Source organism: Neofelis nebulosa, chromosome 8 (assembly GCF_028018385.1).
Source record: "Neofelis nebulosa isolate mNeoNeb1 chromosome 8, mNeoNeb1.pri, whole genome shotgun sequence".
NCBI lineage: Eukaryota > Metazoa > Chordata > Mammalia > Carnivora > Felidae > Neofelis > Neofelis nebulosa.
In genome coordinates this window covers 130484437-130500319 of record NC_080789.1, presented here as the reverse complement: position 1 = coordinate 130500319, position 15883 = coordinate 130484437, and the positions used below count along the sequence as shown (strand labels likewise).

Genomic DNA, 15883 nt, shown 5'->3' with positions numbered 1-15883 from the left:
GCCTGCTTCAGATTCTATGTCTCCCTCGCTCCCTGCCCCTCCCCCACTCACACTTTGTCTCTCTCACTCTCAAAGTTAGATAAACATTAAAAAAAAAGTTAAAAGAAAACAGGCAGTAAACATCTGAAGATGTTTTGAATGTTTCTAAGGAAACAAGCACACCATTTTGTTTCCTTTCTTTTTTGTGATGTCTATTATTATTTATAAATTATTAAAAAAATGTTTATGTTCATTTATTTTTGAGAGAAAGAGAGCCAGAGTGCAAGCACAGAGTGAAGGAGACAGAGGATCTGAAGCAGGCTCCCTGCTGTCAGTGCAGAGCCCGATGAGGGACTTGAGCCCGCGAACTGTGAGATCATGACCTGAGCTAAAGTCGAACACTTAAACAACTGAGCCACACAGGCGCCCCTGTGAAGTCTAAATGTTAGTCCAAAAGCCACAAGGTTGTGTACTATACTGGTTGAGGAGCTTTTAGGATGCTTCCTGCCTTGGAGCATAAAATGAGATTTTATTATGCTCAAACTGTGGTGAGACCATTGAAAGTGCCACCAAGAAGCAAATCCCTAGGGGAGAGATGAACAACTTTGCATTTTCGGTTAGAATGGAAATATAGATTCCGTTTACTGAAGAAAATATTTTCAATATAATCAAGGATGAAATTTTTTAAAGTAATAATGTTTTTAAATAACAATCATTTTCCTTGACCCCTTTCTCCTGGCTCAAAAAAGATGGTCTGTGAGTGAGTGGTCTACACAGGCCAGAGGTCAGACCTGTCCTGTTAACGTCTAGAGAAAATCAATACTTTTTTATTCTTATTCATCACAGGGTGCAAATCACCATGCTTTACATAGCAAAATGTATATAGGTAAAGCTTAATGATGACATTTAATAAAAAAAGATTGCTTTAAGCAGTAGGTCTCTGTGTTAGTTTGCTTGAGCTTCCATAACAAAATACAGTTGACTGTGAATCACAATTTATTTTCTCACTGTTCTGAAGATTACAAGTCCCAGATGAAGGTCTGGCAGGCTCGGTTCCTGGTGGGAGCTCTCTTCCTGGCGTGTACATGGCTGCCTTCTCACAGTGTCCTCCCTGTTGCAGAGAGAGAGAGAGAGAGAGAATTCTGATCTCTTCCTCTTCTTTTTTTTTTTATGTTTATTTTTTTTGAGAGGAAGAGAGAGAGTGCAAGCAGGGGAGAGGCAGAGAGAGAGGGAGACAGAGAATCCCAGGCAGGCTCCATGCCACCAGCATGGAGCCGGACTCTGCCTCCAGCTCATGAACTGTGAGATCACGACCTGAGCCGAAATCCAGAGTTGATCACCCGACCAACTGAGCCGCCCGGGGGCCCCTCTTCTTCTTCTTATAAGGACTCTACTCCCATCATCGGTACCCTGTCCTCATGACCTCATCTAAACCTAGTTACCTCCCAAAGTCCTGCCCTCTAAGTACCATCATATTGGGGGGTAGGGCTTCGGCCTATGAATTTGGGAGAACACAATTCAATTCATAGCAGTATCATTTTTGCTTGATTGAATATAGCTTTTGGGTTAGGGTATTCTGGAAAGTCATGCGGAGATCTGTTAAGGTCCTTTCTCTGCCTCAACGGTACAAAGCCCCCAAACGTTTTAGAACTGCAGGTTTATGTATTATTTAAGGTTCACGGAAAACCAGTAAATGTTCTGTGACTTCATGGAGGCCAAACCTCATATAACCATCCTAAAACTCAGTTGATTATAAAGATTAAACATAGATTATAATCTTTGACAAAGACAGGTAGTTTGGCCGGAAAACATTTAGGCAGTCTTAATCCTAATTCTTAAAACCCTTTCGAAAACTCTGTGTTGAGATGAAAATTTCCATCTTTCTTTAGATCCCTGCTGTCCAATAGAAATATAATGCAAACCTTGCATAGAATTTAAAGTTTTCTATTAGCCATATTAAAAATACTAAAAATAAACAGGTTAAATTCATTGTAATAAATTTTCTTTAACCCAGTGCGTTAAAAATAATACCATTTTGACATGTAATCAATATAAACATTAATGAGATATTTTACGTTCTTTTTTTGGTACAAAATTTTGGAAATGGTGTGTATATTGTACTTGGAGGGCAGATCAATTCAAATTAGCCAAATTTCAAGTGCTCAATAGCCACATGTGGCTAGTGGCTACCTCACTGGACAGCTCTGATTTAGAGGAACTATGATTTGAACCATGCTATTTATATCCATACAGATGATGATTATATCCAAACATTGTTTGTTTTATTAATAACTTTCAAAAAAGGAGATAAGCAGGATGGTATTATTGGATTTAAGACTTTATAAATCTTTGCTTGGAGTGTCTGGAATTGAAAATCCTGTCCTAGGTAGATTCTGGAATCTTTCAGGAAGCTTTAATAAAGATAAATATTGACTTTTCAGTTTAATGACAATTCCCCATCAGGAAGGTCATGGAAAGAATGGGCAACCCTGCTTTGGTCCCAATTTATCAATTTGTTTTTGGCCTAACTCATAGTTCATCTTTCATTTACTTTATGGGTTTTAGTTATTACATTTTATTTTATTCTTCTACTTATTTATTTATTTTTTTTTTTAGTGCTTTATTTTTGAGAGAGAGACAGAGAGACAGAGAATCCAATGCAGGCTCCAGACTCTGAGCTGTCAGCACCGAGCCCGATGTGGGGCTTGAACTCGTGAACCGCGAGATCATGACCTGAAGTCACACGCTTAACCGACTGAGCCATCCAGGCACCCCTAGTTAGACTAATTTTTAGTGCAACTTGGGGATGGTATACTGGTTTTCTGACAATCTTGAATGTGGTGCATGAACCTTGCTACATTTCTGTCATTTCTTTAAAATAAATATTTAATGTTCTTTTTTTTTTTGAGATCTAACTTATATGCAGTAAAGAATATAAATCTGAAGCATACACCTCAATCAGTTTCTTTTATCTTGATATACATCCATGTAAATTCCCTGCCCCAGATTAAGATACAGAACATTTCCAGCCCACCAGCATGCTCCCTGTGGTCCCTCCCTGCAGATAACCCCCGCCCCCCGGGAAACCACAGTTCCAAAACCACAGCTCAATTTGTACCTGTTCTTGAACTTCATATAGATGGAATCGTAGTGTATGCTATCTTGGCTCAGGTTTCTTTTGGTCAACTTTATATCTGCGAGATTCATTCATATTGGGTATAGTGGCAGTTCTGTCTTCCATTGCCGTGTATAAACCTACCAGAATATTTTTCACCCATTCTGTTAATGGATATTCTTGTACATTTTTTTTTCTTTTTTTAACTGAAGTATATTGACGTGCAGTGTTCCATCAGTTTCCGGTGTACAGTATGATGATTTAACAATTCTGTACATTACTCAGTGTGCGTCAAGATAAGTGGGCTCTTAATCCCTTTTATCTGTTTCATCTTTTCCCCGACCCATCCCTCCTCTGGCAGCCACCAATTTGTTCTGTTTTTAAGATTCTGTTCTTTTATTTGTCGCTTTTACCCCCTCTGTTTTGTTTTAAAATGGTTTTTTTTAAGTGTACTTATTTTGGGAGAGAGAGGTGGGGTGCAGAGAGAGAGAGGGAGAGAGAGAATCCCAAGCAGGCTCCACGCTGTCAGCACAGAGCCTGACGTGGAGCTTAATCCCATGACCTGTGAGATCATGACTTGAGTCTAAATCAAGAGTCCATGCTTAACCGGCTGAGCCACCCAGGTGCCCCTGTTTGTTTTGTTTTTTAAATTCCATATATGAGTGAAATTATATGCTATTTGTCTTTCTCTGACTGACTTATTTCACTTAGCATTATACCATCTAGATCCATCTATGTTATTGTAAATGGCAAGATCTCAATTTTTTATGGCCGAGTAATACCCCATTGTATATCTATACCACATCTTCTTTATCCTTTCGTCTGTGGATGGACACCTGGGTTGCCTCTGTATCTTGGCTGTTGTAAATGCTGCAATAGGCGTAGGGGTGCATATGTCCTTTCAAATTATTACTTTCATTTTCTTTGGGTGAATACCCCAGTAGTGGAATTACTGGATTATATGGTAATTCTATTTTTAATGTTCTTAGGAACCTCCATGCCATTTTCCACACTGCACCAATTTACATTCCCACCAATGGTTCATGAGGGTTCCTTTTTTTCCACATCCTCGCCAACACTTGTTATTTCTTCTCTCTCTCTTTCTTCTTCTTCTTCTTCTTCTTCTTCTTCTTCTTCTTCTTCTTCTTCTTCGAGAGAGAGAGAGAGAGAGAGAGAGAGAGATCTCAAGCAGACTCCATGTTCAGCATGAACCCGATGCGGGGCTCTGTCCCACAACCCTGGGATCATAACTGGAACCAAAATCAGGAGTTGGGTGCTCAACCCACTGAGCCACCCAAGCGTCCCACTTCTGTTTTTGATTCTGACCATTCTGACCGGTGTTAAGTGATACCATGTTGTGGTTTTGATTTGCATTTCCCTGATGGTGAGTGATGATGGGCATCTTTTCATGTGTCTGTTGGCCATCTGGATGACCTCTTTGGAAAAATGTCTATTCAGTTCCTGTGCCCATTTTTAAATTGGATTATTACTATTATTATTACTATTATTATTATTTGGTGTTGAGTTGTATAAATTCTTCATGTATTTTGGATATTAATCCCTTATTAGATATATCATTTGCAGATATTTTCTCCCATTCAGTATGTTACAGACCGTTTGATAGATGGTTTCCTTTGCTGTGCAAAAACTTTTTATCTTAGTATAGTACCAATAATTTAATTTTGCTTTTGTTTTCCTTGCCTGGGGAGATCTATCTAGAAAAACATTGCTAAGGCCAATGCCAAAAAGATTACTGCCTATGTTTTCTTCTAGGAGTCTCTGGTCTCAGGTCTCACATTTAGGTCTTTAATCCATTTTGAGTTTATTTTGCATCTGGTGCAAGAAAGTGGTCCAGTTTCAATCTTTTGTATGTAGCTGTCCGGTTTTCCCAACACCATTTTGTGCAGAGACTGTCTTTTCCTTGTTATATATTCTTCCTTCTTTGTCATAGATTAAGTGACCATAAAAGCATGGGTTTGTTTCTGGGTTCTCTGTTCTGTTCTCTTGATCTATGTGTCTGTTTTTTTTTTTAATTTATTTTTGGGACAGAGAGAGACAGAGCATGAACGGGGGAGGGGCAGAGAGAGAGGGAGACACAGAATCGGAAACAGGCTCCAGGCTCCGAGCCATCGGCCCAGAGCCTGACGCGGGGCTCGAACTCACGGACCGCGAGATCATGACCTGGCTGAAGTCGGACGCTTAACCGACTGCGCCACCCAGGCGCCCCTCTATGTGTCTGTTTTTATGCCAGTACCTTACAGCTTTGATTATGACAGCTTTGTAGTATTTCTTAAAATCTGGGATTGTGATAACCCAGCTTTGTCCTTAAGATTACTTTGGCCATTTGGAATCTTTTGTGGTTCCACACGAGTTTTAGTATTATTTGTTCTAATTCTGTGAAAAATGCTATTGGTATTTTGATAGGGATTGCATTGAATCTGTAGATTGCTTAGGGTAACATGGACATTTGAACTATATTAATTCTTCCCATCCATGAGCATGGACTATCTTTCCATTTGTTTGTGTCGTCTGTAGTTTCTTTCATCAGTGTTTTGTAGTTTTCAAAATACAAATCTTTCCTCATTTTTCCTTCATTAAGTTTGTACCTAGGTATTTTATTCTGTTTGATATAATTATAAATGGAATTATTTTCGTAATTTCTCTTTCTGCTACTTTGTTATTAGTGTATAGAAACACAACCTATTTTTGTATATCGGTTTTGTATCCTGCAACTATGGAATTTATTTATTGTTTTGAATAGTTTTTTGGTGGAGTCTTTAGGGTTTTATATGTACAGTATAACGTCACCTGCAAATAGTGCTGTTTAACTTCTTCTTTACCAATTCCGATGTCTTTTTATTTCTTTTTCTTGTTTAATTGCTGTGGTTAGGACCTCCAGTACTATGTCGAATAAAAGTGAAGGGAATGGACATTCTTGTCTTGTTCTTTATCTTAAAGGTTTTAACGTTGAGTATGATGTTAGCTGTGAGTTTTTCAAATACGGCCTCAGCATAATGATTCAACGTTCCCTTGGAATCCACTTTTTTGAGCATTTTCATCATAAATGGATGTTGAATTTTGTCAAATTGCTTTTCCACATCCATCATGATGATCATATGATTTTTGTCCTTCACTTTTTAAAATGTAGAATGTCAGGTTGATTGACTTACACGCACTTAACCATCCTTGCATCCCCAGAATAAATTCCACTTGAACATGGTGAATGATCTTCTTAAAGTATTGTTGAATGTAGTTTGGTAATATTTTGTTGAAGATTTTTGCATCTGTGTTCATCAGGGATATTGGCCTATGGTTTTCTTTTTTCTAGTGTCTTTGGGTTTGGGTATCAGGGTAATGCTGGCCTTGTAGAATGTATTTGGAAGCTTTCCTTCCCCTCCTATTTTTTGGAATAGTTTGAAGAGCATAGGAATTCAGTCTTCTTTAAATTTATCTGTGAAAACAGCTGGTCCTGGACTTTTGTCTCTTGAGAGTTTTGTGGTTACCAGTTCAATTTCATTACTAGTAATTGAGCTATTCAGATTTTTCTATTTCTCCCTTATTCAGTTTTGGAAGATCTTATGTTTCTATGTAGCTCGTGTTTTCATTCTCAATGGTCTTAACATCCTTCATTTTTAATGAAGCTAATTTCATAAAACTTTATGTCATGTTTAGATATTTTCTATCTGTATAAACTTTTTTTAAACTTGAATTTGTCAGTATATTAATTTCCTGAGGCTGCTGTAAGACATTACAACAAACTTGGTGACTTAACACAGTAGAATTTGGTCTCTCTGGAGGCCAGGAGTTGGGCATCAGTAATTCTGGGCTATGGTCAAGGTGTCATCAGGGCTGTGTTCCCTACAGAGTCTCTAGAGGAGAATCTGTTCATTGCTGCTTTCTGTGCCTTTCCTCTTCCAGCTTCTGGAGGCTACTTGCATTCGTTGACTTGTGGCCACATCATTCCCATCTCTGCCTTTGGCTTCACAACCTTTTTTCCTCTGTGTGTGTGAAGTCTCTCTCTACCTCTCTTTTCTAAGGACTCTTATGATGGCATTTAGGGGCCACCCTGATTTTCCAGGATAACTCCCTATCTCCCCTTAATGTAATCATATCTGCAAAGATCCCTTTTTCATATAAGGTTATGTTCACAGGCCTCAAGGGTTTGGACACGGATCTTTTGGAGATCCACCATTCAGTCTCACAGTCAAACTGACTCCAGTGTAACGAAACCCCAAGGTAAGATAGTGACATTATAGTCAAAGTTCTGGCTGGGAGCTGGAAGACTTGAGTGTGACCGCTTGTGCAAAATTTTACTGTCTGTGGGCCTCAGTTTCTTTACCTATGAGAACAATAACATATGCCTTTTCAACTCTACAGAGTTGTCTAGTCGTGGAATTCTGCATGTAAAAGGGTTTTGAGCTATTAAGATTTAGGGTCGTGTAGTGTTAATCCGTGTCGTACCAGAGGAGACGTGATTCAGTGTCTGGCCCTTGTAACTGCGGTTCTCATATCTGCATCCTCAGAGGTGTCCGGGCTGTGGGCGGAGTTAACCTGGATTCTCTCCCCAAATTGGAGACAGTGTAGTATCAGAGTTTGGAGTGTATCCTCTGGTTTCAGACTTGCTGCGTTTGAAGCCCAGCCTGATCGCTTCCCCGTGGTACAATCTGGAGCTCTTTGGGGTCTGAAATAATAGAGTACCGTCCCAGCGCTCTATCCAGGCACAATTGAACCTAAAGAATTGTTAAGTAGTGGAAGGTTAGCTACTTAAAGGAGTGAAAGGCGTGTAAGGGATCCACAAGGTGCACCCACCACACCTTGGCTGAGGAGAGGGGACAATAAAGGAACTGAGGACCCGGCCGGGAGTCAGTCTTCTCCAGAGAAGCCGCGGGGACCTCGGGAACATGCAGCCCGCTGGTGGGAAAGGACTTTCCAGAAGGTAGCGCCATTCTGCAGAAGCAGCTCTCTGTGAGGACGGTGTGGCCCCGGGGTACAGCTGGGGACTCGCCCAAAGCTGGCTTCTGGTTTCCCTTGCTGCCCAACAAACACGGAGGGCCAGGGCCTATCAGGGACGACCATCCTGGGGCTGCTGCCTAACATTCGCCAGTCCCAGCTCACAAAGCCGGGCAAAGGAGGGTGGGTCTGGAGCTGAGAAACCAAACATTGATAACGGGCGGTTATTTACTCCCTTACAATGTATGTTCTTCACCTGGGAGCTGGGGGGAATCGTTGTGCCCCCCGCATAGAATTATCGTAGAAAGTAGTGAATTCACGCGGGCGAGCGCTCAGACGAGCGGCTGGCACAGCCTCGGTCAGTTGTTCCTACTGGATCTTATTTCTCAGGTCCAAGTCATGAGCTCACACGGAGGGACAAAGACGACGCGGCCCCTGCCCTCACAGGGCCTCCCCTTTAGTTTGAGGCTGGTCAGATTTGAGATACTTCCTAGTTTATATTTTAAGGAATAACACTGTCTCAAAGCCTACCTCCAAGAATTTTAAAAACTTCTTCCCATAGTAGAACAATTTTTTTTTTTTTTTTTTTTTTTTTTTTTTTTTTCTGGAGCATTTTCAGCAGGGACATATGCGTGCTATTTTTCTGTCTGACTCTGTGAATGAAGAAATCAGTGCCAAATCAGCGACTTCCTTGATCCGATACTTAACTGCCTGTCGTGGGTCAGGCAGTGTCCTAGGCACTGGGGATATAGATGCAAACAAGGCACAACCAAAGGTTTCTGTCCGCGTGGAGCTTAGATTGCTAGGTGGGGGCTGGAGGCGACAGGCAGTAAGCAAACTAAATAAAACTACGGTCCAAGTGGTAAACACTCTGGTGAAAATTAAAACCGGGAACAGGGACCAACTCGATTCTTCTTCTCGAGTCTCACTCCTCGAGAGGAATTGTGTGCATATGTGGTTTGGTGCCAGTCCCTGGTCCATTCTTTGGTTCCGTATCATTTGTAGAAACTAGAAACCCAAGGAGCCCAGGAAAGCCTGTGCCGGGACAGTTTTGGGTTAAATGTGAGTTGGGTTCTTTGTGCCAATCTTCTCTCCATACCGAAGACAGGCGCCCTTCTTCAGTCCATTCAGGCTTGTCGTACCAAGTTTCACAAACACTCTGTGAGCAACGAAGCCCTCTCCCTCAGTTCTCTCTTACCTGCCAGACTGGTGGTGATGATGTCTGGTGAGTTGCTGAACCCTGTCTTTTTCACTTTATGTCTGAATGGCAACATCTCCTTAAATCTGAGTAAGCCCTCTGTGTTCTTTTTTTTTTTTTTTTTAGAAAATTTTAACACATTTTTTTAAAGTTTATTTACTTATTTTGAGAGAGAGAGAGAGAGAGAGCATGAGTAGGGGAGGGGCAGACAGGGAGGGAGAGAGAGGCCAAGGCAGCATAGAGCCCGCTGCGGGGCTCGAACTCACCAACTGTGAGATCATGACCTGAGCCAAAATCAAGAGTCGGACGCTTAACCGACAGAGCCACCCAGGCGCCGCTCTGTGTTAAATCCTTTTAAAAAAAATCTTTTCTCTTTTGAATATTCATGGGAATGGCTGCTCTCCAACCTATGAATTGAAAGTAAAAGTTTTGGACTAATCTCTTCCATTTAATTCCCCTGCCGCAGAGACTTCAGAAACAGGTCTGAAAATTATAGGAACCACAAATTTAAAAAGTGTTAGTTTGATATGTCTGAAATTAATGCTTTAATTTATTCACCACAGAATGTCTTCACACATCGCTGTTTTGTGTAATTTATACCATATACTGTCTACTCAAGTTAATGTGTGAAGCATGGTTAAATTACGCCTAAAAAGGAATATGAAAACTATCTACAATATGGTGACGGGAAAAGGGCCTAAGTAGGAGCAATGGGGCAAAATTTAAATAAGACAAATTGAAATAGAAGCTTCAGAAAAACTGTCAGGTGTCTTAAGATGTGCCTAACTAGAACACGCTCCTCGGAAAAGACTTTAAAACATCCAGAGAAGTCTACTGGGAAAGGGGCAGACAAAGTTCTCGAAAATATTTCTATAGGGAACACGTAACTGTACATGTGGCCTAAAAAATGGACTAGATAACCTAATAGGCTTTTGCGTGTCTCGTACCTTCAGCTTTCAGTGTTTGGTTAATCTTGTCAAAGTAGGTTTGGGATAAAGATCAAATGAACAATTGTAGAGAAGAGGGAGATGTATTTTTTCAATATTATTTCATTTGTTCTTTTCACCAAAGTGTATGGCATGCTGACAGGACTGTCATCCATTTTCTTATGGCTAATTTAAGGCTGGTAAAGGGTGCCAGGCCCATAGCTCGGGAGGCCGCCATTTGCCCTACACTCCCCTGACCTTGTGCTCAGCCTCATTCTCTGAGGGAGAGAACCAGAAAGGCAGGATGCTCTCTCTGTGATTTGGTGGTGTTTTGTTTTTGAGGTTAATAATACAATACTAATGAGAATTTTTGAATGTTAGCAGTTTGGAGACTGCATTCGTTAATTCCCTAAAACTCCTCCTTATGTGCAAAGCCCTTCTGGGTTTTAGGCTCCATAGGAAATCAAGATCTCTGGGAGACTGCTCCTGCCTTTAGTGAGAGTACAGTTTGGTAAGCTGCTAAAATGAGAAACAGCTGCTGTCTTTTTCATTTTTTAATGTTTATTTGTCTTTGAGAGAGAGAGAGACAGAGACAGAGCACGAGCAGGGGAGGGGCAGAGAGAGAGGGAGATACAGAATCCGAAGCAGGCTCCAGGCTCCGAGCTGTCAGCGCAGAACCAGACGTGGGGCTTGAACTCATGAACCACGAGATCATGACCTGAGCTGGAGTCAGAAGCGTAACCGAGCCACCCAGGCTCCTCAAAAGAGCTGCTGTCTTTACATGGGCCATCACTTCTAAAACAGTGAATGCTCAATGGGAAATGGAATTCAGACAGGTGAGTGATGAGGGGCTGGGGAGAAGGGGTGTGCAGGAAGAGATCACCAGGTTGAGTGGGAATAAGTTTATTTCCCCCTGTGATTATTTAATGGCCTTGTTTTTACTCTCCCATTAATCAAGGTTCTCCAGAGAAACAGAATCGATGGGAGATAGATATAGATATAAATAATAGATATAGATATAGATATAGATATAGATATAGATATAGATATAGATATAGATATAGATATAGATAAAGAGATTCCTTTAGGGAATTGGCTCACATGATTGCAGGTGGTAAGGAGTCCCAAAATCTGATTCTGCAAGCTTGACACCCAGGAAGGCCAGTGGTGTAGTTCAGTCCGAGTCTGAAGGCTGGAGAACCAGATGGGCTAATGGTGTCCATCTCAGTCCAAGGGCAGGAGGGCACTGATATCCCAGCTCAGGCAGGCAGGGAGGAAGCAAAAGGGGAGAATTCCTCCTTCCTCTGCCTTTTTGTTTTCTTTGGACCTTGAATGGTTGGGGTAATGCTCACCCATATTGGGGAGGGCGATCTGCTTTACTGGGGCCACCAACTCACCTGCTAATCTCGTTGCAAACACCCTCACAGATGCACCCAGAAATAACATTTACTTTGAGCTCCCCATGTCCCAGTCAGGTTGACACATAAAATTAACCATCACAACTCTTAAGTCGTATTTCAGCGTAAGTTTTCAGTCGTGAATAGCATAAGTTTTAGGCTTCCTTAGAGGAGACACCTGTTGCTGTCTAAGCCTTCACTTGAGCCTCATCCTGTTTCACACACTGAAGGGCTTCTCTCTCCTTGTTCCCCTGCTCTGTTCTCCCGGAAGCTCTGCTGTCACATGGGCTGAATCTCCTTGACCCCATCCCCCATGAATCCCCCACTGTACAGGCACAGGAAGAGGTTCTGTACTCCCCACCTCCTGGGCTGCTGCTGTCTTGAAATAGCACAGACCCAGTTCAGCCCGATGGGGCCAACCAAGGGTCTTTCATTGCCTCTGCAGAATCCTGGATTGTTAAAACTTTGTTAAGAATGCTTGCGTGAGGGGTGCCTAGGTGGCTCAGTTGGTTAAGTATCTGACTCTTGGTTTTGGCTCAGGTCATGATCTCATGTTTTGTGAGTTTGAGCCCTGTGTGGGTCTCTGCACTAACAGTGTGGAATCGGGGCGCCTGGGTGGCTCAGTTGGTTGAGCGTCTGACTTTGGCTCGGGTCACGATCTCACAGTTTGTGAGTTCGAGCCCCATGTCGGGCTCTGTGCTGACAGCTCAGAGCCTGGAGCCTGCTTCGGATTCTGTGTCTCCCTCTGTCTCTGCCCCTTCCCTGCTCATGCTCTGTCTCTCTCTGTCTCTCAAAACTGAATAAACATTTTTTAAAAATGTATAACAGTGCAGAATCTGCTTGGGATTCTCTCTGTGTCTCTCTGCCTCTCCCTCCCTCTTGCTCTCTCTGAAATAAATAAATAAATACACAAACATTTTAAAACATTGTGTAAAAAAAAAAAAAGAAGAATGCTTGAATGAGATCTGTCTTTTGGGGGAAATGTAGTTTTTAAAAAAGCAAAGCAAGACAAGTAAAATTTGATGTCAGCTATAAAACTTAAGTGATCTGGTACATCTTCTGGTTTCATAATTTGATTGTTAGTAATTAATAATCCATGTAAATACATTATACAACTCTAGTAATTTTTACTAATTTCATTGAAGTCATTGATAATGACATTTTAAATAAGATGTAAATCTATGGATACAATTCTAGTAATTTTTACTAATTTGATTGAAGTTGTTTTTAATTACCTTTTAAATAAGATGTAAATATATTCCATGTTTGCTTTGAAAGTAATGACCCACCCCCATGCTGCAATAGTTTCAGTCTCTGAAGAATTAGTCTGAGACTCCTTTTCCTTTTCTTAAGAGGATGAGCAGGACTGAAGGTAGGCACATGAGAATAAGCCAGTTTAGACAGTGTTTATCACTGAAAGTCTTCGCTTTTCGACTCGGTCTACATTAGCGTTTTTCAAGACAAAAACATCATGAGCTTTTGAGCACTTTGGTTGACGCCTACCCTTCACCCCTCAGTTTTCCAGGTCAGCATGGTTCTCTTTTACCATAGTGTCTTTGATCTATTTGTCTTCTCAGTTCGGTAATGCAGATTTCTTTCAGATTTTTAAACGAAAATGTTTAAAATTTCAAGCAATTTGCCTTGAAATTCCTATCTCCCTTCCAGAAACGGAGAAAAGGCTGTGCACTCCTCTGTGCAAGCTGAGCTGACAAATAAATTGTTACCTGGCTACAGCGTCGTGTATGCTGTGAGGACAAGCTGACTTGGTTTCTATGTCTAGTACATCAACAAAACATTTCCAGCTACTTAAGCATCTTACTACTCCAGATTGCCTCTGCCTGATCCTGCTGTTTTCAGAGACTGCCTTTCTTCCTACCCCCCCCCACCTTTTTTAATATTCTGATGTTTTAGGTACATTTTTAGTGGGCAATTCAAGAGAAAGCGTATACCTAAGAATTCTCATTTTTAAGCCTAAGATATTCACTTGTGGTTGATATTCTCCTCACTGATTGTCCTAAATTAGGGTTACCAGATCTCCAGAGAAAAGTCAAACAGGACCACCCAGTTAAATTTGAACTTCACATAAAGAATGAATACTTTTTTTTTCAAGTGTAAGTATACCCCATGCAATATTTGGGACATATTTATACTAAGTAATTATTTGTTCTTTATGTGAAATTCAGACTTAATTCAGTGTACTGTATTAAAATTTTTTTTAACTTACTTATTTTTGAGAGAGAGAGAGAGACAGTGTGAGTAGGGGAGGGGCAGAGAAAGGGAGACACAGAATCTGAAACAGGCTCCAGGCTCTGAGCTGTCAGTACAGAGCCTGACGTGGGGCTCAGACTCACAAACCGTGAGATCATGACCCGAGCCGAAATCGGATGCTTAACCGACTGAGCCACCCAGGTGCCCCCAGTGTACTGTATTTTATTTGGCCACCTTATCATACATGGGAATTTCTGCTTTCCAGTTTCTCTACCCTCCAATCCCCAGTGTTTCTTCTGGGGTTCAGAGTCCAAAGAGAGGGAGAGGGAGTAGGGATATAGGAATGGATACTTGACTTTCATTGTCAGGTCTTTGGCAGTTTCTGGGGCTTTCATCTCCCTTTTAAACCTAGAAAAGTGGTACTTAGGTATCAGGTAATAGGGGAGGGACCCCAGGAATAATGTAGCTTCAGGGATGAGGTAGCTTCTTATGACACTGTTTACGCATCCATTTAAATCAATACCGAGTTATCCAGACCCCAGCGGGCCTGCAGCAGTATATACCAGTGAATATGTGGTCCTTGAACTGTTCATCTAGAGTCTATAGTCAGGTCATGTTGTACTTTCTGCTGTCCTGACAGTTTATCTGGTTGAGATCACTCATCACACGACTGCTATTTAGTGAAATGGAATTCTGCTTGTAAGACATTGGTATGACAAGGAAAAAATTCATATTTCAGGATTCACAGCCTCTTCTCCCCTTCCTCACCTTGAAAAAGAGAGTTTTCTTTTTACCTGTGCTGTGTCCCTGGTCCTAGGATTGCACAGGACCAGGTTAATGCATGAGAAAGGGAATCAAATGCAGCCAAGGCCAGTTCATTTGATCTCAGGAAGCAGTGCGGTGAGAAAAGAACAGATAGAGAAGATAAGAGTGGTAGGCAGAAAAAGAACAGAGGGGTATGTGTGTGGAAGGGGTCATAGGGGAAAGAGCGAAAAGGGGGGATTTTAGATGGAAAGGAGGTCTGGAGGCAGTGTTCTTGCCCGGCTCTGTGAGATACCAGAGAGGAGAAAGAAAAGGTTTTCAGGAAGCTGTGCTGTGTGTTGTAGGATTTGTCACCCTCTTGGCATTTTTTGAGAGACCGTGGTTAATATTATATTTATCTAATGACTCTTACTTTCTCAGAGATTTCCTCTGGGTAGGAATTATCCTGAAATACACCTACATGCAACCTAGCTTACGCAATTTACACAACATGAGGCAGAAGGAAAAAGCAGGGCAGTAAGGATCCATTAAATTCCAATCAGACACCTATTTTGGCAGCAAAACTGTAAAACTAGTACCTCACTTATTTCATCATTACAACATTCCCCGGGAAGAGCTAAAATGGTTATTCCCAACAGGAACACTAAAACGTAAATTGATGTTGTCTATTCATGTCTTTATGACGTTATGGATTTTCTCTCTACCTTCCTCCCTTTCCCTCACATAGTTACATACATGTGTGACATGACATACATGTGACATAGGATCGTGAGATAAATACACTTTTATTTTTGTCATGCAGGGTAGAAGTTACATTCCAAATTAATGTTTTTTTTTTTCCTCCCAAAGTTGTCGATACGGATGCTACAGTCTTTGCATCTGTGCGTCATTGTCTCAGATTGCATTACATTTGAACATTGCATGGTTCAAAACCATTGGGATCTCCTGTTGCGGCATAACCTTCAGAGTTTTGTCAAGTTACTTCGAATATCTTCAGTGATGGAAAATCTTCATCCTTAACGATGTATTTGACTTCTGGAAACAGCCAAGGATTATTTGGAACATGCCTTGATGGATAAAACATGTAATGATAATAGATAACACTTCTGGATAAAAACAAGATAGGAAAATTGATGGCGCTTTTTGTATAGCTCATAAACTGAAAATAATTATAAAAAATAAGGTATTCTAAGTTATTTTTGAGCAATGGATTGTGTTGAATAAAAGAGTAGTCTACTGAAAAACTATCTCAAAATAATCATTTGTTTGCAACTGTGTTACTTTATTTGTTTATTCATCTATTCATTCAACATTAATTCAGTAGACACGCCATGAGGACCTACCCTAT

At 41.1% G+C, this 15883-nt stretch overlaps 1 long non-coding RNA gene across 2 annotated transcripts in view; it reads left to right on the top strand.

Moving 5' to 3' along the window:
• Positions 1-15883, top strand: part of LOC131483770 (uncharacterized) — a 50906-nt gene that overhangs the window by 2289 nt on the left and 32734 nt on the right. The gene's annotated exons all lie outside the window — the stretch shown is intronic.